Genomic DNA, 24,917 nt, shown 5'->3' with positions numbered 1-24,917 from the left:
GGCTCCACACTGTCAGCAAACAGCCCGCCCAACATGGGACTCGAAATCACAAACCGGGAGATCAAGACCTGAGCCAAAATCAAAAGTCGGATGCTTAACTCACTGAGCCACCCAGACGCCCCAGCACTTATTATATTTAAGGTCATCTGTTAAGATTATGGAGAGACAAAACTATCATTAGAGAGAACAGTGCTCAAAGTGGTACCTTGGAAGCTCTGGTCCGCTCATCGTCCCCTAGGCTAGTCCAGCCGGCTACCTCCCCCGGCCCCACCTGCTGTGGCCGCCACGCCCCACCTCACTCTCGCCTCTCCCTGCTCCTTTCCCAGCCTCCCCCTGGACCCTGCTCCTCCTGCTGCAATAGAGTGAGGTGTGTCTTTCCCCCAAGACAGGACCTTGTCCCAGGTGTCTCAGATGCCCAGTCCCAGCTGTGGGGCTGAGTGGGCCAGGAAAGCTGGGATCGAAGGCACCAGAAGAGGAGCAACAGACAGAGGATAGGTATTGTTCGTGTGAGAAGAGACCAAAGGTGATAGACACGTCCAGAAGAAGTTAGTGCATTTCCCAAATGTTAGACAATTAAGGATCTAAGGGATGCATTCTCATCTGGAGAAGTATTGCCCACTGCCTACTCCAGGGGTGGAAATTGGTTCTCAGGGAAGGGAAGTAAAACAATTCTTAGATATTACATAGTTCATGTCCCTCCAAAGCTCAACCCTACCCAATAAAATCTTATTCTTTATCTCACTTATTATATTTATCTTAGTGGGGGAAACATTTAAGTTAATTTAAATTTAAGCTAATTAATTTAATTATATTTATTTTTTTCTCCATATGCGGTCATAATGAACCAAGGGTTGAGAAGCACTGATCTAGAAGGTGATTCAATACAAGGGGTGAGAGAATGGCACCCTTAAGGACTGAATGCAGGGGATGTGTAGGGAAGAGCAGTGAGAATGACTTTTTTCCCCTTTCCTTCATAAGTCAGCTTCCTGAACCATAACTATCCTGAGCACTTACCATACGTGAGGCCCCATGTTAAGTGCTGACCATGTTATCGTTTTACCTGTTACCCTCGCAACAATCTTAGGAAGTTATGTTCCCTTTTTACAGATGCTTAGAGAATGTAGGGGGCCCCACAAAGGGTCAGTGGCAAAAGATGCAAGTTTAGTTCTTATCCCAAGTCAGACACATCGTAGGGGTGTGATTATCCTAACTATGAGCAGAGCTGCCAGGTCTGAACACATCTGTTGGAAGAGGAAAAAAAGTTTCTGCTACATGGAGAGCTCACCCAAAACTGTTACTTGAATGAGACAGGAGAGAAGCAAAAATGCAAGTGGGAGAGGAGACAACTGATGCAGAAGGGGTCCAGGCAGGAGGACGGGATAGATTCCAAGAGGAAGGGCTGGTTTAGCAAGCAACAGAGCAGGGAGAGAGTGGAAGGAAGCGGAGAAAGCTGGTTCAGGCCTGTGGGCAAGGTGATGGGGGCAGGGCCTGGGGGCTGAATCCTGTCCCCACTGAAGGCAGGCTGAATGAATTCCTGGTGGAATCAATCAACACGACAGCATTATTTCTCCAGCAACCTTCTTCAACGAGACTCAGTTCATCAATATTATGCCTACCTTCCCTCTCCCCAAGGCCCAGACCTAGGAAAGGCAACCAGACACCATGCTTTAGTGAAATAACGCCTAATCTTTCCTAGTGTGAAGACAACTTCTTGCCATCAAAAATAAAACAACTTCCTAGCACTTGGTAATAGAAGCTGTCCTCTTAGTATCCATTGTGAGAAAATGCTCAGTCCACATTGACTTTGTCCAGCTGGGACACTTAACATGACTTCATAGTGTCTTTATCACAAAGATGCATGTGAACAACAGATGTCCAATAGGTGAGATATTCAGTCTGCAGGCCATGCTTTTACATCCGGATTTTCAACCCCCCTGCAATAAATCCTTTCCCCATCCCCACCTTGGGCTGCAGGTTGGAGATCCCTTATCTACAAAAGAGGCAAGAGATATCCCAGATTGGGACAGCATCCAGCATCAGTTTAAATTCCAGTTCTCTGATGACCAGCAATTTAATGACAGGTGAGTTGCTTAAACTCTCTATGACTGTGTCTTCTTGTTTGTAAAAAGAGCGTAGTAATACAAGTTTTCAGCTTCAGGTGAGACTGAATTGATCGCATCTAACACAGAACCCGACACACAAGAGGTGGTAAGTATTATTTCTGTTCTCTGGAATCAATGGTTCTATTTTCAAAGTGTTCCCAGGACCAGCAGCATAAGCATCACCTGGCAACCAGTTCCACAATTTTTTGAGCCTCAACACGGACTCCTCCAGGGGTGGGCCCCACAACTTCTGTTTTAAAACCCTCCAGGTAACTCTGGGGCTCGGTAAAATTTGAGGACCATTTCTCTAGGGTAGTGGTTTTCAACTTTTTTTTCCTCTATTATAAGCAGGGGAATACTTTTGGACAAAGGTAAAATAAGGAACTTTGAAACAGCTCTGATGGTACTAGGTTAGCAAGGCTCCACTTGTGCCCCCTGGGTCCTGCTTCATTCCCCGCAGCCATCCTGAGGGACCTCAGCAATAGGAAACAGTGGTCTTTGGTGTAGTTACGTATATTACAGTTTTTGGTGGCACCACTGAAAAAACCTAAAAGATTCAACCCTACACCATTCAACCATAACTATAAGGCAAATCCTGCCATAGTAAAATAATGCTTCCTGGGGTTATAAGGGGTATCTTCAGCTGAAAGGTCACCCTCTAGGGTTGCCCTCAAGGGCCATATTGCTGGCCTGCCTTCACTATTGTATATGTATAGGGGCAACCTTCTCACAAATGCCCAGCTAACCATCCTTCTTTGGCCCCAGCTACATGTCACACTGCCTGCTACCCAGAGCAGGCTGTACCCCACTCACGTGAGGTCAGCACACCTACTCTGTTGTAGCAGAAATAGATTTTATGGCTTGACCAAAATTTGGTGATGCACTTCTGGAGACAGTCAAGGCCCACCAGTGAGCTGCGGGCATGGCAGCGGAGAATCACTGCCTGGGGACAAGGTTTGAGGACCAGTGACCGTAGACGTGCTACCTGGGGAGACAATTCCTGAGCAGGTTTGTTTACTGAAGACCATATGGCACCACATATTCCACATGGGACTTAAAGAGGCTGATGTGGGGGAAAAAAAAAAGCAAAAGGAAGAAAAGTCACAGTTCTCATGAAAGGGGATCTGCTTTGGTTTCTTGGAGGAAACAGCAGACTTTGGAAGGGTGGATGAGGGAATGCCTAGTTAAGCAAGATTATGAAAAACTAGCACCGCTGATCAAATCTGTCATCTATCATCAGTACCGAGCCTTCCAGCTCATATTTCATATGGGCTGTTGAGTTATTACTGTCTCTACTCTGACAAAAAGATTCACCTTGACACCGAAGTTCACCAACTGCAGCATCAGAGAGAAAAGAAAACCCACCCACGACTCATATCAAAACGAAATGTATTTCCAGACAACAAAGACCAATTAAGAAGGAGGAGGTAGTAAAGGGATTTCCTCACTGATTTTCTAATTTGAGCCTCTCCCAATATCGTGTGTGTGTGTGTGGGGGGGCGTGGGGGGTGGGAGTGGGAGCAAATGCAGAACAGGTGTTAACTACTTCAGGTAACAGATAAGGAAACTGAGGCACAGGTGGGCTAAGTGCCCCGCTAAAGTTCACACTGCTGATGAGGGGCAAGAACTAGGTCTAACGAGGCCTCAGAGAGAGATCTAAGTCCAACCCCTCATTTTACAGAGGAGCCACCTTCCACCCAGAAAGTGGGGTGGTTGGCCCAGGGTGAGTCTCCTGGTTCGGCACAAGGCCAGACGTACCTGAACCGCTAGAAAAAGAGAGCCTCTCACCTGGTGAGAATGAGGTAGGAGGGGAAGACAGGCCTTTTTCTCCTCCTCAAGAATCTCTAAAGCTGGATTGTCCACAATGATAGCCATTAGCTACATGTGGCTATATAAATTTTAATTAAAATTAAATAAAGCAAAAAATCCAACTTCTCAGTTACACTAGTCATGTGCCAAGTACTCAAGAGCCACATGTATCTGGACTGAACATTTCTGCAGCGGCAGAAAGTTCTGCATAGAATTGCTCTGAAGAACACCCTTTATGACAAGGATGTCATATTTGGGTGGACATCAGGCAGCTGGACCTGGAATCAGGGGTCTCAGGGATGCCACAATTAGTGCTATGAACTCAAGCAGATCTCTGGGCCTCAGTTTCCTGACTTGTAAAAAGCAGAAGTTGGACTCCAAGACCACAATGGCCCCTTTGAGCTGTACCATCCCATGATTCTGCTCCTAAAACTCCAGAGGGCAGGCTTCTGACTCCCCACTCTCCTTTCTTAGGACTTTCATGCTGGCCTTTCATCAAATTAGATCAGGAGAATAATGCACTTGGACTTTATCATTTTCTGTAGGAACATAATCACTGAATAAGAATGAAACTGCATCTTTCTAATCATTTCAAGAATTAAAATAAGAAACAGCCACCAGAACAACCCCTCCAGATATTCCCTGGGAATAACTGCTGAAGATACTAAGGAATCTACCCTCAGTGTTCCTCACCTAAGGATCTACGTGACAAATCGGTTGGAACTTAGGGCCAGAAAAAATATATTTCTACAGAAAGTGGTACACTTCTTTTCACCACAGGGTGAAAACTACACTCTTCACTATGATTTGGGGGGTGGAGGGAGGTGGGGTTGGCTCCTCAGGGGATCAGATGCTTGGGTATCAGTCCATGCCTGAGCTCGAGGCCCCTCCCACAGCACCTGGAAGGATACGGTCTCCTTACTGAGCTCCCGATCACTTCCTGGGTCAAGCTCTACCCCCACTGAATATCTATTTTCAACAGAGGTCACATCTAACACTTTTTGAAAGTACAGCTAGAATGGTAACATGTTTTAAAAAAATAGTTCAATGATCTTTCTACTATTCCAGACTACAGAAATAGAAATGTGGAGTACTGCAAGAATAAAAAACATGAACCTCAAATCATTGAGCCCAAAAGAACTACCTATCCTGCTAGAATCAGCAGAAGGTTGGCTAAGGGGAACTTCAGCATCCTCCTTCCTCCTCACCATTATCTCCACCAGGCCCTCCAATTAGATTAATTAAACTCCAATTAATTAAACTAACAATGGCAAACATTTACCGGGCTTCTAGTTCGCTCAGTGCCAGGCACAGCTTTCAGCACTTTATATATATCAACTTATTTATGCCTTACAATAGCCCCAGGAAGAAGGGGCTCTACCTCCATTTTCCAGGAGAGGAAACTGAAGCAGTGAAAGGTTACGTAACTTGTTCAAGGTCACACAGCAGCAAGTGGCAGAGCTGGGTGCTGGTCAGGCTCCTGTTCTCTGCCATTACAGGACCCCTCTTTTCAATATGGACAATGAACACTGTCTCACCTTATAAAGTATACATTAAAAAAAAACCTTTACAAAACATTGCAAAAACATGCAAAAAAAAAAAAAATTGTACTTGCTTAGCAAACAGAGTTTCCAGAATGTCCATTAGCACCCCTTGCAGACTGCCAGCTCTGAGCCCTTTCTGAAATTTGGGACATTGCCAACCCTTTAATTCTGTCACTTTTCCAACATTTACTCTAAATTTCCTCAGCATTGTTTTCTGGTGAAATTACCAAAATACTACATTCAGTACAACAATCAGCCAAAGGCATGTTAATAATCAGCAAAACTGTTCCTACCTATGAAACCCCATCTTTAACAAGAACAAGTCACAAACAATAAAAAAGACAATCGAGCTGGGAACTGATAATTCCAGTCTTTGCAGCTGTTATGAGCCAGTTTAGAAACAAATTTGCATGAATGATTACTGGGCTTTTTATAAACATGGTACCTGCCAGGAAGCAGTTCCACTTTCTCTTCTCTGGACTTTCTGTCCTTCACGTAGACGCTGAGTCCATTAAGCCCCAAGCTTTACAATGCTTTCATGTGCTTTTATGATTTCTATGGTTATCAGGACAATAAAAGTTTCTTAAAGGTGTAAGAAAATTAACGCTTGTTGAGTTATGCGTGTTTTTTTAGTATTAGACGATAGCATAGTATAGCCAAGCAAGGATAGGTTTGAATTCTGGCTGTGCAGCCTTGGACAAGTTACTGAACCTTTCTGAGTTACAGTTTTCTCCTCCATAAAATGAACTACTTAGATTTTACAAGGCTTGTAAAGCCTGGTTAAGAGCAGGCACAGAAAAGTTATCTTCCACTCCTTCTCATCATCAAAGTTACAAAAGTTTTTTTTTTTTTTAAGTTAGTTTTAAAACCACATTGCACTCTTGAGATTTCATTTTTCATTTTTGTTCAGTCTATGACCAAAAGAGTTCTTGAGGGACTTCCACTTTCAGATACTTCTGGAAAGTGTTACCATACAGAAGGCTTCTAGCTCTCAGGGGTGAATGGGGGAAATCTATGTGGAATGGACATTCAATCCCAACCGTCTGAAACAGAACAAAACAAAACAGTATTTGTATCTGGCAAAACAAACCCAGAAATCATTTCTATGAATGTAAATTTTATAGGTCACCTTCCCTCACCATTTTTCCTTTCCTTGACAAAGTAAAAATATGCTGCTGGACACAAAACTTATGTTGACCACTAAAGCCATTTCTAGTCAAAATTCAAGAGCCTACATATGCCCCTCAAAAACAACAATTTGCTCTTAGGCTCCATATTGAACCTGGACATGAGTAACACCTCTGTCACAGAATCCCAGATTTCAGCTTTCCCCAAAAAACGGTCATGAGGTGGTGTGACCTGCCAGAGAGACAGAGCTTTGATCAAGACCCCTTTAGCACCAGAGCACCTTGTTCTTGTTCCCAGAGTTACTGTGCTGTTAAAATGAGGGTGGTAACATTCACCCTCCCAGGACACTCCTTTTTATTTTTACCTAACAGAATACACTAATCATTTAGTCATATGTAGGAAGAGCTTTTCATTTTTTAAGGGATGGCTTAGACAGCTCCAGGATAGAGCTGAGTGTGTTTCAAGGAAGAGGATGTGCAGAGAGGACGTGTGCTCAAAGGCTGCTCCCGAACCCCAAAATGACATGAGGATGAGCCAGATTCGTAAGACTCACAGGTGGCCACATCACGACTTCCCCTCATGTCAATTATTGGCACTGCAGATGCGGAGTGAACTCAGGCGACAAGAAGGCCACCCTCCTGGCGCCCCCCACCCTTGACCGTGTGCTGAACCCACCTGGGACTTTTCCACCACTTTCGGGGCCCCAGACCAGAGGGGCTGTGTGGGTGTAGCCAGGGCTTCGTGATTGTCAAAATCACTCCCCAGCTGATTCTAATGTGCAGACCAGTTCTCAACCCACTACCCTGGTCTATTCTCTACCAAGGCTGCCTAAGCCACCGGATCCTATTCCCTTCGAGAACTTTTTCTTTTGTTCAAAACAAAATAATAATAATAATAATAATAAGCTACTTAAAGATAAGCTAAAATCCTACATTTAAAACTTTTCTCAAGCAAATATTCAAGGTCAGAGTCCTCGGTGTGACTTCATTTGCCCTGCCTCCATAATAAAGATTACAACCCCATCTAAGAGATTAGAGCACCGAATATATTCTGGAGCAGAGTGTAAAGGATACCCCTTGCAAAGAGGTGGGGGGGGGGGGGCGGGAAGAAAAGTACATCAAGATGTTTATGGTGATGGAAAGAAATCAAAATACCAGCTTCACTGCCCTTTGGATATCCTTACGAGAGCTTTCCTAAGTCTCCAACTGCCTGACTTCACCGGGCTCCTCCTTAGCTCCACTGCCTTCCTTACAGATCACTCACTCCTATGCAAGGTCCCCCTTCTCCTTCCAGTCCCCTGCAGCCTCCTGCTTCCAGCTCAGGACGCCTCTGTCCTCCAACCTCCACCCCAGGTTTCCAGGTGAGCCCTCACCGTGAAGGGTGTGACCCATAAATACCAGTGGGGCAGCAGTGAGCCAGTCAGGTGGGGAGAGAGGGTGTGTCCTGAGGCCTCTCCAAGCCTGGTTCCTGCCCACTCAACCATCCCAGGACAGGCGGTGATACGCGGTTCTGAGCCTGGAGAGCACCCAGACAGACTCCTGCTCTTGAGGTAGATTTGACGAGGCTGCACAAAATAGGAAAACAAGAGTTGTGGGGTTCTAATCTCACTTCTGCCCTTAGCTAACTCTGTGATCCAGGGCAAGTAATACCAATGTTATAAAAAGAGCCTCAGTTTCCCTATCTATAAAGTGGAAATTAATGTTGGACGAGTGCTGTGGAGCACAAATACCATAGACTGAGTGGCTTAAACAACAAACATTTATTAGAGTTATGGAGACTAGGAGTCCAAAATTAAGGTTGCTAGCAGATTCGGTGAGGTTCAAAAATGGCCATCTTCTCATTGTGTCCTCACATGGTTGCAGGAGCAAGACAGCTAATCCTATGGGGATAGGAGCTGCCCCCATGACCTCATCACTTCCCAAAGGCCTCACCTCCTAATACCATTATCTTGGTATTAGGAGTTAGGATTTCAACATCCGGATTTTGGAGGGAACCTAAACATTCAGTCCATAACAACCAGACTCCTCGCAAAGCTTTTTGAAAAGACACCCTCAAAGTTAGATTTTAATAGAAATTCCCTAAACATTGAATCTTCTGTGCACTGGACAGTGCCCGTCATTGGCAGGTAAAGCTGCATAATTCAATGTCATAATGAGTTTAACAGTATGCTTCTGGAAACCCACACAAGAGAAAATTTAAATGTCCAGAGAGGAAGGCAGAGAGCAAAAAGGTGACAGCATCCAACATTTATGGAATTGTACATGTTCCAGGTACACTATGTCTATAATAATTTCAGGTGAGCCTCAAAACACCCTTGTGAGATATACAGGTACTGTTGCCCCGACTTTACAGATGAGGAGTCTGAAGTTCAGAGCATGTTATGGTCAGAATGTATGTGTCCCCTCAAAATTCACACTGAAATCCTAAACCCAATGCCACCTTACTTGGAGGTGGGGCCTTTGGGAGGTGATTAGGTCACAAGGGTGGAGGCTTCATGAATGGGATTCAATGCTCTTCTAAAAGAGACCCTGGAGAGCTCCCCATCTTCTGGCCTGAGGACTCAGTGAGAAGATAGCTGTCTATGAACCAGAAAGCAGGTCCTCATCAGACACTGAACCTGCCAGTGTCTTAATCTTGGCCCTCCCAGCCTTCAGAACTGTGAGGAATACATTTGCCATTTATAAGTCACCTTGTCCATGGTATTGTCATAGCAAGCTGAAGAGACAGAGATGTGGTCAAAGTCATATGACTAGTGAGTGGCAGAGCTGGGTTTTAGCCCTGAGTTTGACCTCAAGATCTGATCTTCATCTTTGATGATGCCATACTTACTCTAACTGTGAAACCATTCTGACTTCCTCATCCCCCCTTAGCCAGGCCAAGGAAGCCAGGCACACCTTCCTCTGCCCCTCCACACTTCTCTACTCATGATGCTGTGGAACATTCCTATCCCATCACTGTTATTTGTTTATTCGTCTTGTGTCTGTCTCCCCCATTGGCTTGTGATCCTTAAAGGCAGGAATAGCAGATAGCAAGTGCCTCGTAATGGTATGTAATGCCTCTGTTGGTATGTAATAAATGTTTTCTCAGTGGGTGAAAGAATGAAATTATGCTAGATTTCAAAAGACAGGCAGGAATTCACTGGGTAGTTTGAGGGAAACTTTTTCAAAAGTAGAGGCATATCTTATTCATCCTTATGTCCCCAGAGACTGGCACTTAATTAGGTGCTTAATAAATATGTAATAAACCCTAGGCAGAGGAAAGGATGGGAAGAAATTCAGAGAGATTTAAGGCTACACAGTGAGTAAGAGTAATCTGGTCAGTGTGAGTGAATCAACTAAGAGGGCATGTGGGAACACAGTAGTGCTTCTCAAACTATCTGTGGTGAGAGATCAGATTTTTGGTTTTACTTCCAATTCATCATGGACCAATACTTTGATAAAATGCACTAAAAATGAACTCTTAGAAGAATGAAATATAAAATGCAGGTCCAATTTTTTTTCATCAGATTCAAGAGACCTAAAATGACTGGCAAATTGCTATGCGAATACCTAAATACATACTGTGCACATATGAACCTCGCTAGCTATGGCTCATCAACAGAGAGCTCCGTCCGAAGACCAAGTCCTGCATGGCACTGGGTGGGGCCGGGGGCAACAGGAAAGGTGAACTCCAGCTATCGAGGACTGGGGGAGAACAGTGTTCACTGAGCGCTTTCTGCTCCACACAGAGTAATTCATTTCAATTCCACAAACCTATCTGTTTGGTAGGTGCTACTACCACTCCCATTTTGGGGATGGGAAATGGAGATACAAAGTGAATAAAGAATTCTTCTGAGATTCCAAAGCTTGTAAGAAACATAGCCAGGCCTTGAACCTAGACAGTATGAACACTTAACTGCTGGACTGTGATACCTTTGGGGAGCTGCTAGATAGGAAGTGACATATTCAGATTGAAGTTTTACTTACTCCACTGGTAGCAGTGTGAAGGGTCGAGGTCAGTTCGAAGCCATAGCAACCATCCAGGTGAGAGGCAGTGGGGGTAAAGGGCAGGCATGTGGGCTGGTCAGGAAGCAGATGCAGAAGGCATTGGTAGGACCCAAGAGTATCTAAACTGGAGGTAGGTGAGGAGGAGAGAGGGGTTCCAGATGACTTGGTTCAGAGCCTGGCATCCTGGGTGGATGAATAAGTCTTGAGTCGAATTAGAAAAGGCAAGAAGAGGGGCAACTGGGTGGCTCAGCTGATTAAGTTTCCGACTCTTGATTTCAGCTCAGGTCATGATCTCATGGTTCATGGGATAGAGCCCTATGTTGGGCTCTGCGCTGACAGCACGGAACCTGCTTGGGACTCTCTCTCTCCCTCTCTCTGCCCTTCCCCTGCTTGCTTTCCCTCTCTCTCCCAAAATAAATAAACTTTAAAAAAGAAATAAAGAAGGAAAGAAAGGGCAGGAAGAAAAGCAGGTTTTGAGCAGATGACAATATTGGTTTTCAACAATGTTTACCTGAATTTCAAGCGCCTAAGACAGACAATCTGCACTCACACCTTGGGAAAATTCTAGAGATGGCAATCTTAGAGTAGTTTATTGAATTCAGGTAGCAACTACTTTTACTCCCATTCTGCTAAACCACTCTTCTCCTTTTTTCCCCCTTTGTCCTGGTTACACTTAAAATAGTTTAAAAAGCAGAAATTCCCCAATGCTAAACTTATCTCCCTTTGAAAATCACACACAGTATATAAAAGGGTTCTGGTCACCAATTCCAGTTCACAGGGGAAGAAGGGGGATCCACATCAGAAAGCAATTCTCAACACCATCTGAGTGTTCCATAACTCAACTCAATTCTCACGCTGTCTACCTGAGATAGCACCAGACCCCACACGTTAAGGGTTTGGTCCCACAAGACCGCCCCACCCCACCCCACCCCACCCCACCCCGGCCTGCCACTTCTGACGCCAGTCTCAAGCCCAGGTTGTCGCCTGTGCTTCTGAACCACCGGCTACAGATCCAGGGTTTCCACGACCCCCTCCCTGTGTTTGGTTAATGTGTGAGAATGGCTCGCGGAACTCAACTCCTTCTACTTACTACCTCCCTGGTTTATTATAAAAGGCCATAACTCAGGAACAGCCAGATGGAAGAGACGCATTGGGCAAAGCGTGGGGAGAGGGCACTGAGCTTCCCAGGCGTGGTCTTCTCCCTGCATCTCTAGGTGTTCACCAACCAGAAGCTATCTTCACCTCCTCCTTTTGGGTTTTTATGGAGGTTTCATTGCATAGACACAATTGATCAAATCACTGTCCGCTGGTGACTGATTCAAACTCCAGCCTTTCTCCTCCTCTGGGAGGGTAAGTTCCCACTTTGTAATTAGGGGTTCATTCCTCTGGTAACCAGCCCCCAGCCTATGGGTGGGCCCAAAAGTCACCTCATTAACACAACAAAAGAATGTTTATCACTCTCATCACTTAAAAAAATCCAAGAACTGTAGGAATTTAGTGCCAGGACCGATGAACCATATATGTATTTCTTATTATAAATCACAGTATTATTCATAGCTGTATCTCCAGAGAAGGTAATTGATAAATATCTGTTGAATGAAAAAAGATCATTTTTGTACTTACTAAAAACTGAAAAAAGGATGAAAGGACAGAACCTTTGTCCTCAATGAGCTAAATCATTCTTAGCAAAGAAACATCTGAGTACAAGACAGACATGTCACAGGGCACTGTCTCTTCCTCTGTGTTCCTTCCCTTTCCAGGAAACCACCCCCTCCAGCCCACAAACCTGGTGGCCACCTCTCCCTGTTGTACTTATCACATGGTCCCACCAGGGACTGTGGGACAGGGAGCATGCGCCAGGAAGAGCGCAGCCCTCAGACAGACCGGGCTTCAGAGCAAGATGCCACCACCACTTGCTACTGAGCTCTTAAGTGGTATTCAACCTCTCAGAACTTGCTTCCTTGCCTGTAAACGGAGCCAGTATTACTTACCACACAGGGCTACCGCAAGGTGAGAATAAGTGCATGTAAAGCTCCTAGCAAATGAACATCATCGGCATCAAATTACCTGCTGGAACACTATCTTCTCCCAATCATCTCCAAATGCATTTAACTGTGTGAATAACTTCAACTGAAATTAAAGATAGCTTTAATGTGAGCACTATGATCCTAATACTAATTACAACAACAATCCTTAATACTTGAGCACTTACTATTAACACACTGAATGTTTATATATATATATATATATATATATATATATCAGTAACTCCTTTCTTCCTGAGCTAAAGATAGTATTTCATCAATTCTAGGAAGCATATTCTGTTTACATCCCTGATATTGGGATGGCTCTTTGAGTAGGCAGAATGGTCCCCCAAAGATGGCTATGTCCTAATCCTTGGAACCTGTGAATATATTATACTACATGGCAAAAGGGACTTCACAGCTATAATTAAGGTAGGTTACAGACCTTAATATGGGGGGGGGGGGGAGAAATACTCTGGATTATCCAGGTGGGCCCAATTAAATCAAATGAACCCTTGAAAGCAGAGAACTTTCTCTGAATGGAGGCAAACATGGAGCAGAAGGAGGCCTCAGAGAGATTCTGGGCATGAGAAGGACTTGTCATGCTACTGCTGGCTCTGAGATGCAGGGTACAAGTGCAAGGACCAGAGAGAGGTCTCTAAGAGCTGAGGGTGGCCCCCCAGCTGGCAGCCAGCAAGGAGTCTGACAACTGCAAGGAACTGGATTCTACCAACAACCTCAATGACCCTGCAAATGGATTCTTCCCAGAACCTCTCAATAAGACTCAGGACTTGTAAAACCCAAAGCAACAAGCCAAACCCTTGCCAACTTCTGACCTACAGAACTAGGAGACAATACATGTGTGTTGTTTTAAGCTGTTACATTTGTAGTAATCTATTATAGCAGCCACAGAAAAGTAATAGTCTTAAGGTTGATAATGGTTGATGTGGGTTAGAGTTGAATCAGCAGCAATTTTTTTTCTTATTGGCACACAGAATAGCATGTCTCATAATTGATGGCATCTCGAATTTGATGAAATATGGTGTTATTATCTCTATTTTGCAAACAGAGGCTCTGAGAAGTCAGGTGACTTGCCCAGGTTATTCAGACTGCAAGCTTGAGCTCTCAACCATCACGCACGCTGTCAGAGATCACATAAGGGCTAAAGAATCCTGCTGAAAGACCAGGCCAGGAATGGCTCACATGCCACCACCCCTGCCCATGCCAGGCCCATGTCTGACATGGGACCTCTATCATGGTTGACTGCAGAGACCCAGCCAGGTCCAGAAGGTATGTGCCCATTTAATGTGCATCATTTATCACCTACTGTTGATGGAACACCTCAAGGTGCTAGGTAACCTTCTAGGTCCTGGGGACAGAACAGCAAACCAAGAGCCTGTCCTATGGAGCTAACACTATAGTTGGGGAGGCCAGCATTAACGCAACAGAAAGAAGCACTGGAAGGAAAAATAAAAAGCATCCAGAGAAATTGACATACTCAGGCAGTAACAAGGGGGCCCTGGAGGAGCAGGTCCTCCTTTCTGGAGCTTCCATGGGCCTCTACTAAATGTGTGAACTCTGGGGAAGAGAGTTTATTGCTGATGTGGGGTTTGTTTGGCTTTTCTCTCTTTTTTTTTTTTTGATATACACAGGACTGCCTCATATGAATTTCTACAAGCAAACCAAAAAACCCACACTCATCTTTTTGCTAAACCACGATTTTTCTCTTTTTTTTTTTTTTTTTCAACGTTTTTTATTTATTTTTGGGACAGAGAGAGACAGAGCATGAACGGGGGAGGGGCAGAGAGAGGGAGACACAGAATCGGAAACAGGCTCCAGGCTCCGAGCCATCAGCCCAGAGCCTGACGCGGGGCTCGAACTCACGGACTGCGAGATCGTGACCTGGCTGAAGTCGGACGCTTAACCGACTGCGCCACCCAGGCGCCCCACGATTTTTCTCTTTTGATGGATTTCATTTTTTAAAAGATGACAATTGTTTTTCTGTTAACATATCCTCATCCCCAGAGCTGACTGAAAGAGCACCTCCAGAAGAGGGGCGAATCTGTGCAATTCCAACCCCCTGCCTCTCGTCAAATCCTGAACTCCAGCTGGTCTTCTTACGCTGTCCTTCCCTCTTCTCTTTCACTTCGGACATAGAGTAGACAGCTCTCTGATGCTGAAGTCAAAGGAAGAACAGGAGCCCAATTCAGTGGGGAAACAAAAAAAAATGTGACACGTAGGGCCTTTCAGGTGAAACATATAAATAGAAAATTCTACATTTCTTAAAAGATCTTGCAGGAAATACCATTGGAATTTATGTATTCTCAATCTCTTCTCTTGTTTTTGTTTGAGACAAATTCTAGACTAGAAGATCATCCTTATAATGGTTTTGGAGAAGCCCCAGTTTAATAATACCGTTAGCCGAAAACTATTTATAAATCAGACATTAGCAACTGGCATAAAACCCTACTTTCCGCTTCTCTCAATTTTGCACTGACAATTTGGCAGCCCCCTCTACCCTTAGGCCCAAAAGAGCCATCACATTCTTAAGTCTGTATTTAAGAGATTTTGACAGAGGCTTGCTTCCGGAGGAAAGGTCAAGAAATGCCCACAGCAGGATGGACAGTGCACAGGGGAAAATGTACCAATGGCCCCAAACCTCCACCTCACTCATAACCCGAAGAATTTAAACAACTCCAAGTTACCATTTCTCACCAACCAGATTAGCAAAAATAGAGCTGACACGCTTCTTTTTTGTTGTTGTTTTTTAACATTTATTACTGACAGACAGCATGAGCATGGGAGGGGCAGACACAGAATCCGAAGTAGGCTCCAGGCTCTGAGCTGTCAGCACAGAGCCCGATGCGGGGCTTGAACCCATGAACCGTGAGATCATAACCTGAGCCGAATTCAGACACCTGACCAACCGAGCCACCCAGGCGCCCCAGAGCCAACAGACTTCCTGCTGGTGGGGCTGTGGGGTAAAAGACCATCCAGAGAATTGCCGGTGAGAAGGCAAAGTGAGCCAACCGTTCCAGAGGGGGATGGCAGGGCCCTTTGATTCAGCAGACCGGCCTCTGGGAACCCATCCTTTAGGTGCACCTGCACACAGGCAAGATGACCCAGTACACCTTTATTTGTTGCAGCACTGCTTGTAATAGCAAAAAGTTGGAAATAATCCAAAAGTCCAGCAACAGGGGATTGGATGAATAAACTATGGTATGTCCACACAGTGGCAAAATAATGTGCTAAGAGAGAGATCTCCAGGACATACTGGTAATTTATTTATTTATATATATTTTTAATGATTTTATTTTTAAGTAATCTCTACACACACTGTGGGGCTCGAACCTCCAACCCTAGATTGAGAGCCGCGTGGTCTACTGACTGAGACAGCCAGGCACCCCTAATTCAAATACACACACACACACACACACACACACATATATACACACATTTTTATTTGCTATATTTACAAGTTACAACCTATAGAGTGTGGGAAAGACTTGGATGGAGAAGGGGTGCAGCAAGGTTTCTCAGTGTTTATATATGGTTGTGAGGGTTTGCGGGACCATATAAATACATGACCTATTTTTTAAAAAATGAAGAGGCTATATAAGCCATTTTTCACAGGAGTGTGAGGAAGAGGACAAGACCAGCCTGGAAGGCACAAAGCTGAGTAGGAGTTCAGCACAGAAGGTGTCTGGGAAATCTTGACTGAGGCAGAGAGTTCTCCCGGGGACAACAGTAAATGAAAGAAACCTTGGTCCAGAGTTCAGGTGAGCAGGGAGCCTGGAGAGGGTGATCTCCGCCCTGTTTTGCATCACCTGCTGGGCGTGGGGTGTCCCTGAGGCCCCTGCTATTTATTACAGCCAGAAGAAAGTCAGAGAACTGCAGGCAAATGGGAGGTAAAGACAGAAACACTAAGATTACCTCCCAGGCAATGTGCCGGGGGCATTTATTTGCTTTCTCAATTTGGATGGTAATGGCTGAAGCATGCTGCTCATCAGAGATTTATGTTTAAAAAAGGGGGGTGGGGCAAGCATGTATAGGGATATTCTACTTAATTCAACAGAGAGATATTCCTGAAAAGTTGAGCCTCCTGGAATTTTGTAAAATCAAATCATAACTGTAAATGCAATAGGTGAGTCTACTACCTAAAGAAATTCAGTAGGGGGGGGCATCTGGGTAGCTCAGTCCGTTAAGAATCTGCCTTCAGCTCAGGTCATGATCTCATGATTCATGGGTTCGAGCCACGCTTCCGGCTGTGCACTGACAGCTCAGAGCCTGGAGCCTGCTTCAGATTCTAGGTCTCCCTCTCTCTGCCCCTCCCCTGCTCACGCTCTCTTTCTCAAAAATAAATGAACATTAAAAAAAATTTTAAGAAATTTGGTAGGGAATCCTGCTATTTCTGTTTTGGGAATCTGAGTTTGCCTGAAGAAGGCTGCACTTAACCAAGATCAAATGTGAAAGGCATTTACGGTTTTGTACCTGTGGACTTTTTTTTTTTTTTTCCCCACAAGCTAGGTAGTCCCTTCATAAAGGTTCGGAAGGCTAAAGTCCCAAGTCCAAACCAGCACCCTTATCCTCAGAACCACTGTCTTAGCAGTTTGATCCATTCAACATGGCCTGTCCTACCTGCAGTGGGACTGCCTCTGGGGAGAGCAGCCAGGAAGAGGAAGTTAATTCTGAGTAGGCTTTGCTTTCTAAAGGATCAACGTAAAAGAGAAAGTATGCAAGAAGTGCCAGCTGGCACAGAGGGGGCACAGACAAACTCCCTTAGGTTTTGGTAGCTTTAGCAATAAGGCTCTCCCTTGTCTTACCATAAACTAGAAAAACCATTTTACAGGAGAAGCAGTTGCTCCCAGGTAAGTTCCAAAGGCTCCTGCAGCCACTGTCCTCTGCATCCTGCCCCACAGGAGAGGGCCCAAGCTGGTCAATAAATAACAAGGATCCCTTTGCACATTCCCAGGAGTCACCACTGTATTCCCTTCATCAGGTAGATCATGAAAGGGGTGCAGGGACCCGAGCAATACTGAGCATGTTGTCGGTGTTACTAACAGTAAAGAATGTCGACAACACCCCAAATACTGATCTTGATCTGCCCCTTAGAAATGATGAATGGAAGACTGAGAAGCCCATCACAGGGAACATGCACTTCCTAGCAGATACAATCAATTTTACTTGATTAAAAAAGAACACTGGCTCAGGCACTGCACTGACACATGCTACAGAGAACATGGTTCTATCCTTCATTCCACTGGCATTTATTAAACACCTACTACGTGTCAGACTCTACCAGCTCACGGCATTTACAGTTTATTGTGGCCAAAGAGGCCCTTGAGAGGCAGAGCCGCTGCAGCCACATTGTGCCTTTGCAGGAGTTAGAAAAAAGCAACCCCTCCAAGTGGACCTAGCCTTGCAGACTTGATGGCATCAGGAAGTGCCCCCTCCTCCTGGCAGACAGTTCTAGCCTAGGACACATGGTTTTTTGAGCAGATTTGAGCCCCACTTGGCTCCTTGGCCAGACACTCTTGTGCAGTGAACAACGTGTACAAGAGTTCAAGGCAGCCCTGTCAAGAAGTCACAATTCAATCCTTCTGCTAGTTGGCCAGGCATCCAACTCTCCCCTGACAGCCAGTCATGACCTTATACACCCAGGCGAAGCCCCATGGTGTAATGCACAGGCCATGCTCTAATAATTCAAAAGGTTTCAGTAGTCTGGGTACAGGACAGGCATCAAGTCTGCTGGTTTCAACATTTTTCCAATTTACCCGAGATTCAGGTTGAATAAACCCAGTGTGATGGTTTTATATCAACAAAGTCCTTACTAAGCCTCAATAAAGTCCAAGCAGCTTTTGGATTTTGAGTCCTCTTTCCATCCTTAGATTTGTTTAGCCCACGTTGAGAGCTAAATTGTGTTGCTCTTCTGCAAGAAATTCTTCTGTGAAAAGCAGACAAATTTGAGGTCCCCACAAGCTGGGGGTCTTAGTCAAAGGGTCCCAGGAGGGTTAGGGTTTAATGTCCAGTGCTCAGGGACATCCTGGCCCATAGCATCTGCCGCTAAATAAAAGCGTGATTATTCTATATTGGTAAAGTTAAGATTCCACCCCCAATGGGCTCATGTGGTTTGCACACAGCCATTCAGGATGAACTCTCTATACAGGAATGCAAGTGCAGAGCTGATGACTGATTCACAGCCCCCTCCAGTGAGCATTTATGATGCTGCCACCCCAGGTAAACCAGAATGTAGACTAGTCTCCTTGATCAACCGACGGGGAAGCCTACGTCAATCATGTGACATTGACTGCAAGGAGAACGATGGTCTATTCTGTAAGTCTCTGCTTATAATCAATGAATGTGAAAAACTACAGAAGATGCTTAGTAACTGATTCACTAAGCAGCCCTACAAGAAATTTTTTTTAGCTACTAATTCTCCAGCAGAATTGAAAGTATCAAAAGTCTTAACAGTCTGCAACACCCTGATTTTTATCATACAGTAATCTTCTGAAATGCAGACCCATTAAAAGAAGACAGAAACCCTCCTTGTCAGAGGAGGACAACCAGACACTCACAATAAACACTTTTACGGTACCCAATAAAGCCTGACGTGATAAACCAAACATTTAAGTGACACTAGAAATGATTTTGAAGAGACTTGGCAATAAATGGAAAAATCCAGCTAGAAGGAACTTTCAGTCAAATCACTCCCCTCTGCCCTGCGTCCAAGCCACCTGATCACTACTCTTCCTAAGACAGAACAGTGGGGAGGCCGGGCCTTGTTGGTATGAGGTGGTTCTAGAATGGGACTCAGCAGGCCAGTTCCTTCATCTGTACACTCAAGGCCTCTTTGGGAGTCCATGCGCAGGAGAGGTCGACTTCACAGATCACTTCAGGCCTGCTGGGTCTCTGAGGCAATTTTTAGAAGCTTTGCCTTCTGACTGAAAGACAGCTAATCCCGATGTAAAGGCACTGATAATTCTCTTCAGGTGGGTCAACTCATCCCTAAAAGGAGCCCTCTTCCCATCTTTCTGTCGATTTGATTTATAGCTTCTAAATGGAACTCCCACTCCCCTCCCCCACCATCCCTCAGGCCCTCTCGCTGGATGCACCTGTAGAACAGCTCAATAAATGGAAGCACACAATTGTGCTCTAAATACTTTTTATCTGTCAAACTTTCCTGCCAAACTAAGTGCACTTATGTCTTCCTTGTGACTATCGTGGAGGCACCTGACAGCTGAAGGTGCTGTAGGCATGCAACTTGTCAATGCAGAGCCTAGATCTGAGAAGTGACCATTTCCATGAAGTCAAGGTTGGTAGACTTGGTCTGTATGCAGTCCTTAATTTCAAACACCTCTTAGGAAGATAAACCTATATGAACTTCTGAAACAGCCTTTTACTGCTAACCAATTTTCACTACAAAGGTTTGGACATTTAAGGATCTTCAACTGCTATGCAAGCTGGTGTTTTTTTCTCAAACAACAAAAGCCTGCTATTTGTAGCTAATAAACCAGAGTTTTTACCAAGTAATTGTTACACAAGTAGACTTTATTACATATATACTCATTGGGGAAACGGGGAAGAAAAGTAGGAAAGTACCAGAATCCCACCATCCATTGGTCTGTATTTTCTTCTAGACTTTCCTTCATCTGCATAAATCTTTTTTTTTGACCTAGCTGTAATTGTTAATAATGCACTGTAACTGTGCACACTTCCCTTCCCCTACTTAACCTAACATAACATAGACTGCATGGATTAGTGGTTTTTTAATTTTTTTTATTTTTTTTACTGTTTATTTTTGACACAGAGAGACAGAGCATGAGCGGGGGAGGGGCAGAGAGAGGGAGACACAGAATCCGAAACAGGCTCCAGGCTCCGAGCTGTCAGCACAGAGCCTGACGCGGGGCTCAAACTCACAGACCGCCAGATCATGACCTGAGCTGAAGTCAGACGCTCAACCGACTGAGCCACCCAGGCGCCCCTTTTTAAGTTTCTAATAAGAAAGAAAATGGCATTGAGATCTAGGAGAATTAATTTGTTGAACAAATTAATGTAGCAATCCATTTCACATTTAAAAAATGCAATGACAATTACCTAATCATATTCTCTTACTTTGTAAATACTGTTTGGCAGGACTTCATAATTACTGAGCTTTTTAAAAAAATTTTTTTTAATTTTATTTTGAGAGAGAGAGAGAGAGAGAGCGAGCGAGCAGGGGCGGGGCAAAGAGAGAGGGAGACACAGAATCTGAAGCAGGCTCCAGGCTCTGAACTGTCAGCACAGAGCCCCATGTGGGGGGTCGAACTCATGAACTGTGAGACCATGACCTGAGCCGAAGTCGGACTCCCAACCGAGTGAGCCACCCAGGCACCCCTATAATTACTGAGCTTTTTCAAGTTTGGGGGAAACATTACAATTTCATACAGTTGTTTTCCTTTTTACAAAAATAATACGTGCTAATTACATAGCATTTAGAAAAGAGAAAATCTCAGGAAGTAATAATTTACCATTAGTATTTGTTGAACACAGACTCTGTTCTAAATGCTTTAGACAGATGAACTCATTTCTCCCTCCTAATACCTCATGGAAGCAGAGACAGATGAAGCAATTTGCCCACACTCTACACACCTAGAAGCAAGAGTCAGGAATCCATCTCTATGCTATGATGTTGTAGGAGTGAAAAGAATCAATAATTTATTCAATCAAGTCCTTCACTGGTTCAGAGTATAATGTCATAGGCAAGAAATGATTCATAATAACACTGTACGCTTTACAATTACTTTAAAATACTATAAAACACCATCTCGGCCTCCCTGTGGTACAATTAGTAAAATGATAAGTCATCTGTTACACGAGCTACGATTCCAATCAGTCCAACCTCAGGCACCTGATATACATTAAGGACAAAACAACAGGTGCTTAAAAGGATTTGATTTAAAGACAGAAGCATTTTTTAAATTTCACAAATGATTCAATAATGTGATGAGCAGAGTCCTTGAATCAGCTGAACACTCATTCTCACAAAAGTTTACAATCGGTCACGACACTTTTATAAAACGTTTACAAAATGCTCCTAATCAGTACTAAACACTTCTGATGGCTTATCTGTTGGCATTGAGCATCAGTACATGAAAAATAACTGGAAACCCTTGGGTCACATTTTTTCATACTTTAATTAAAAAATCATACTTGGTTAAAGATAAATATTTCTGTTCCTGGTTTAATTTCCTATCCAGGACTAATAAACAAAACATTTTAAAATATAAACTCTTTAAATTTAAAATATGATTAATGAAATGTTTCTGACTGCCTGGCTCTAAAAATATTATATGACTATAATTTTAGCACTAAAAGCATATTAAAACTTTAATTAATTAAAACTTTAATGAATCATAATTATTCATACCACTGTGGTAGAAACATACACACATATGTACACAGATATTTTATACCTTTAGATAGATAGCTCTATCTATAAAATCAGGTATCTTCTTTGTAATTTAAAATAGCTCCAGGGGCCCTGGGTGGCTCAGTAAATTAAGCCTCTTGATTTCAGCTCAGGTCAGAGCTAGGTTCATGAGATCTAGCCCCATGTCGGGCTCCACGCTGCCAGCACCAAGCCTGCCTCTCTCTGTCCCTCCCGGACTCACATTCACGCCCCCACACGTGCGCGCTCTCTCTCTCAAAATAAATAAATAAAGTTTAAAAATAAAATAAATAGGTTTATCTAGCATTTCCAGAAGGCTCAAACTACCATCTTGTAATCTGTCCAATAGCCTACTGCTAGAGAAAGCTAGAAAAGTAAAATCTCATCATGTTGAACATTAACTGTGTTGGGTACAAAAAGTTTGCAAAGGCTGTTTCATATATTTTCATGAAAATCATTGAGATAGAGACCACTATCATCCCCATTATACAAATCAGACTGAAAAGGTTAAAGAACTAATATTCCCACCCAGATCTGTCTGACACCAGAACTCAGACCTCAAATCACTATGAAACAGCTTCTCTTCCAAATCAGGCCCCAAAAATGTTGACTTCCACAACTTACCTCCCTAAATTAAGCTTGAGCTGACATACAAAACTTAAAAAAACAAAACAACACCCAAAACAAATCTTACAATTTATCCAGCAATAAATTACTTAATTCTAAATTTGAAATTTTTAGTTCTTTTTGGTCTCAGAGAGATTTTCAACATAAAAAACAAACAAAATTAATCTGGTATTAGCTAACCATTTCCTCAAGTGTTTTGACTGAGCCTCTTTGCTGTCACAACTTGACAAACCACCCATGTCCTTCAACAAGTGACAATACAAGCCCAATACCTCGAATCTTGTTGTTAGAGAGCTAATCTTCCAAATGAGACCGGAGCTTGCTCTCTTCATATTAATCTTTTCAGTCTCTTGTGAAACAGATTCACATTTGTATGTATTTCTACACAAACTTAAATGCTGTCGGGGTTCAATAACTAGTGAATTACCTGGGTTAAACACAGTAAATACAACATTTCTTACATGGTTTTACAAAAACACCATCGTTAGACTGTTTACCATTTTTTGGACTTAAACCAGCATTTTATGGTGCTAGTTAACTGTTAGGGAAGCAAAGGGACTAAACATTTGATCCCAAAGTCCTTTTGTCATTGAAGAGTCTGTAACATGTTTGATTACTTTTAAAAATTATGTGTGTGTAAATCATGTTTGTTTATTGAAAAAAAAAGGGGGGGGAGCTTGTTAATACATACAATTTGGCCTAAAAAAAAAAAAAAAAAAAAAAAAACCAAACAGCTCTTTACTTGAATGTGATTGTTTTGGCAATAGTAATACCCGACCCCGTCATTCTTGCGTTGCCTGCCTTCCTGGTTCTCCTAGGTAAGGGCCGCCATCCTGGGATAATTTACACGCAGAGCCCAGAAACACCAGCAATGGTGCAGTGTGGTGACCAGCACTTTAAAAACAAAGCCGAACTCCGCTTTTATTTTATTTTATTTATTTTTTTTTTTTTCAACGTTTTTAATTTATTTTTGGGACAGAGAGAGACAGAGCATGAACGGGGAAGGGGCAGAGAGAGAGGGAGACACAGAATCGGAAACAGGCTCCAGGCTCCGAGCCATCAGCCCAGAGCCTGACGCGGGGCTCGAACTCACGGACCGCGAGATCGTGACCTGGCTGAAGTCGGACGCTTAACCGACTGCGCCACCCAGGCGCCCCATGAACTCCGCTTTTAAAAGTAGAGAACACACAGACACAGACCCTGACTCTGACAACATCCAAAAGATTCATTATAGACAATCCATTCAGACCAAGCTACAACAGCCCCAGGAAATATAAACAGTGTCCGCAAAGACAGCAGGGGAGGAGAGGAAATAACTGATGGGAAGGAAGCTAATCATGTGAAGTTTGTCCAACTCCACAAGGTCTTAATAAATTCCCTGTTTGTTTCCACTTGGAGCAGCCATTAAACGTGCCCCGACACGTGGACGCAGGGGATCTGCCTTCTCTCCAGTTTTTGCCCATTTCCTTCTCTATAACCTTGTTTGTATACAACCACGCCCGGTCAAGGGTGACTACAAGATAACAGGCCTCATCAGTTTCTTCTCTTAGATTTCCAGTTGTCCAAAGTTTCACTCCACGGCGGTGATTTAACAAGAACCATGAGTTCTTCTGTGAAAGTTATGAATGGTTTAAGTTTACAAGGCACAAACATAAGGCGAGGGACAAGTCCGACGACTTTAGTGACAGCGTTTTAAAATTAGTTTTAACTGATATGCCCCAGATAAAATTAAGGGGAAAAATAAGTCACCCCGATCCACGCAATAAATGTCCCGACAATGCTTTAAAAAAAAAAAAAAATCACCCAAGACTCGTGAGCCTCGACCTCCCCATACCACCTGCAAATAGCGTCTCGGAGCCACTCACTGCTGGGGGTCCCTCGCGGAACATGTGAGGTGGGTTCTCCCCCCCGACCCGCTATCTCCCCGCTAGACCCAGCGGCGAGCGGGTTCCGGGGCTGCTCGCCCGCCCGCTAGTCCCAAGAAAGAGCCGGAAGAAAGTAGGGAAGAGGGGCGTGGCGCCCCAGTCGCCCCCAGATGCCTGCCCGCCTCCAGAGCCTGGCACCGCCGCAAGGAAGGGCTGGGAACACCGGAGCCTCCAACCACAACGGGGCGCGGGGCGCACGGCCGCGGGGCGGCGAGGACGCGGGCGAGGGCGAGACCTTTCCTCCCGCTCCCGCCCCCATCCCGGGGCCTCGTCCCCAGCCGTAGCCCCCTGGGGCCCCCGCTTTCCGCGGCTCCCGGCCGCCGCCCGTCGAGGGCGGGCGCGCAG

The 24,917-nt window shown here is 44.3% G+C and overlaps 1 protein-coding gene across 4 annotated transcripts in view; it reads right to left on the bottom strand.

Annotated features, from left to right (window-relative positions):
• Positions 1-24,917, bottom strand: part of GNG12 (G protein subunit gamma 12) — a 128,598-nt gene that overhangs the window by 102,940 nt on the left and 741 nt on the right. The gene's annotated exons all lie outside the window — the stretch shown is intronic.

The sequence above is a fragment of the Neofelis nebulosa genome, chromosome 2 (assembly GCF_028018385.1).
Source record: "Neofelis nebulosa isolate mNeoNeb1 chromosome 2, mNeoNeb1.pri, whole genome shotgun sequence".
Taxonomy (NCBI): Eukaryota; Metazoa; Chordata; class Mammalia; order Carnivora; family Felidae; genus Neofelis; species Neofelis nebulosa.
Note: the sequence above shows the minus strand (reverse complement) of the source record. Positions and strands in the feature narration are given on the sequence as shown.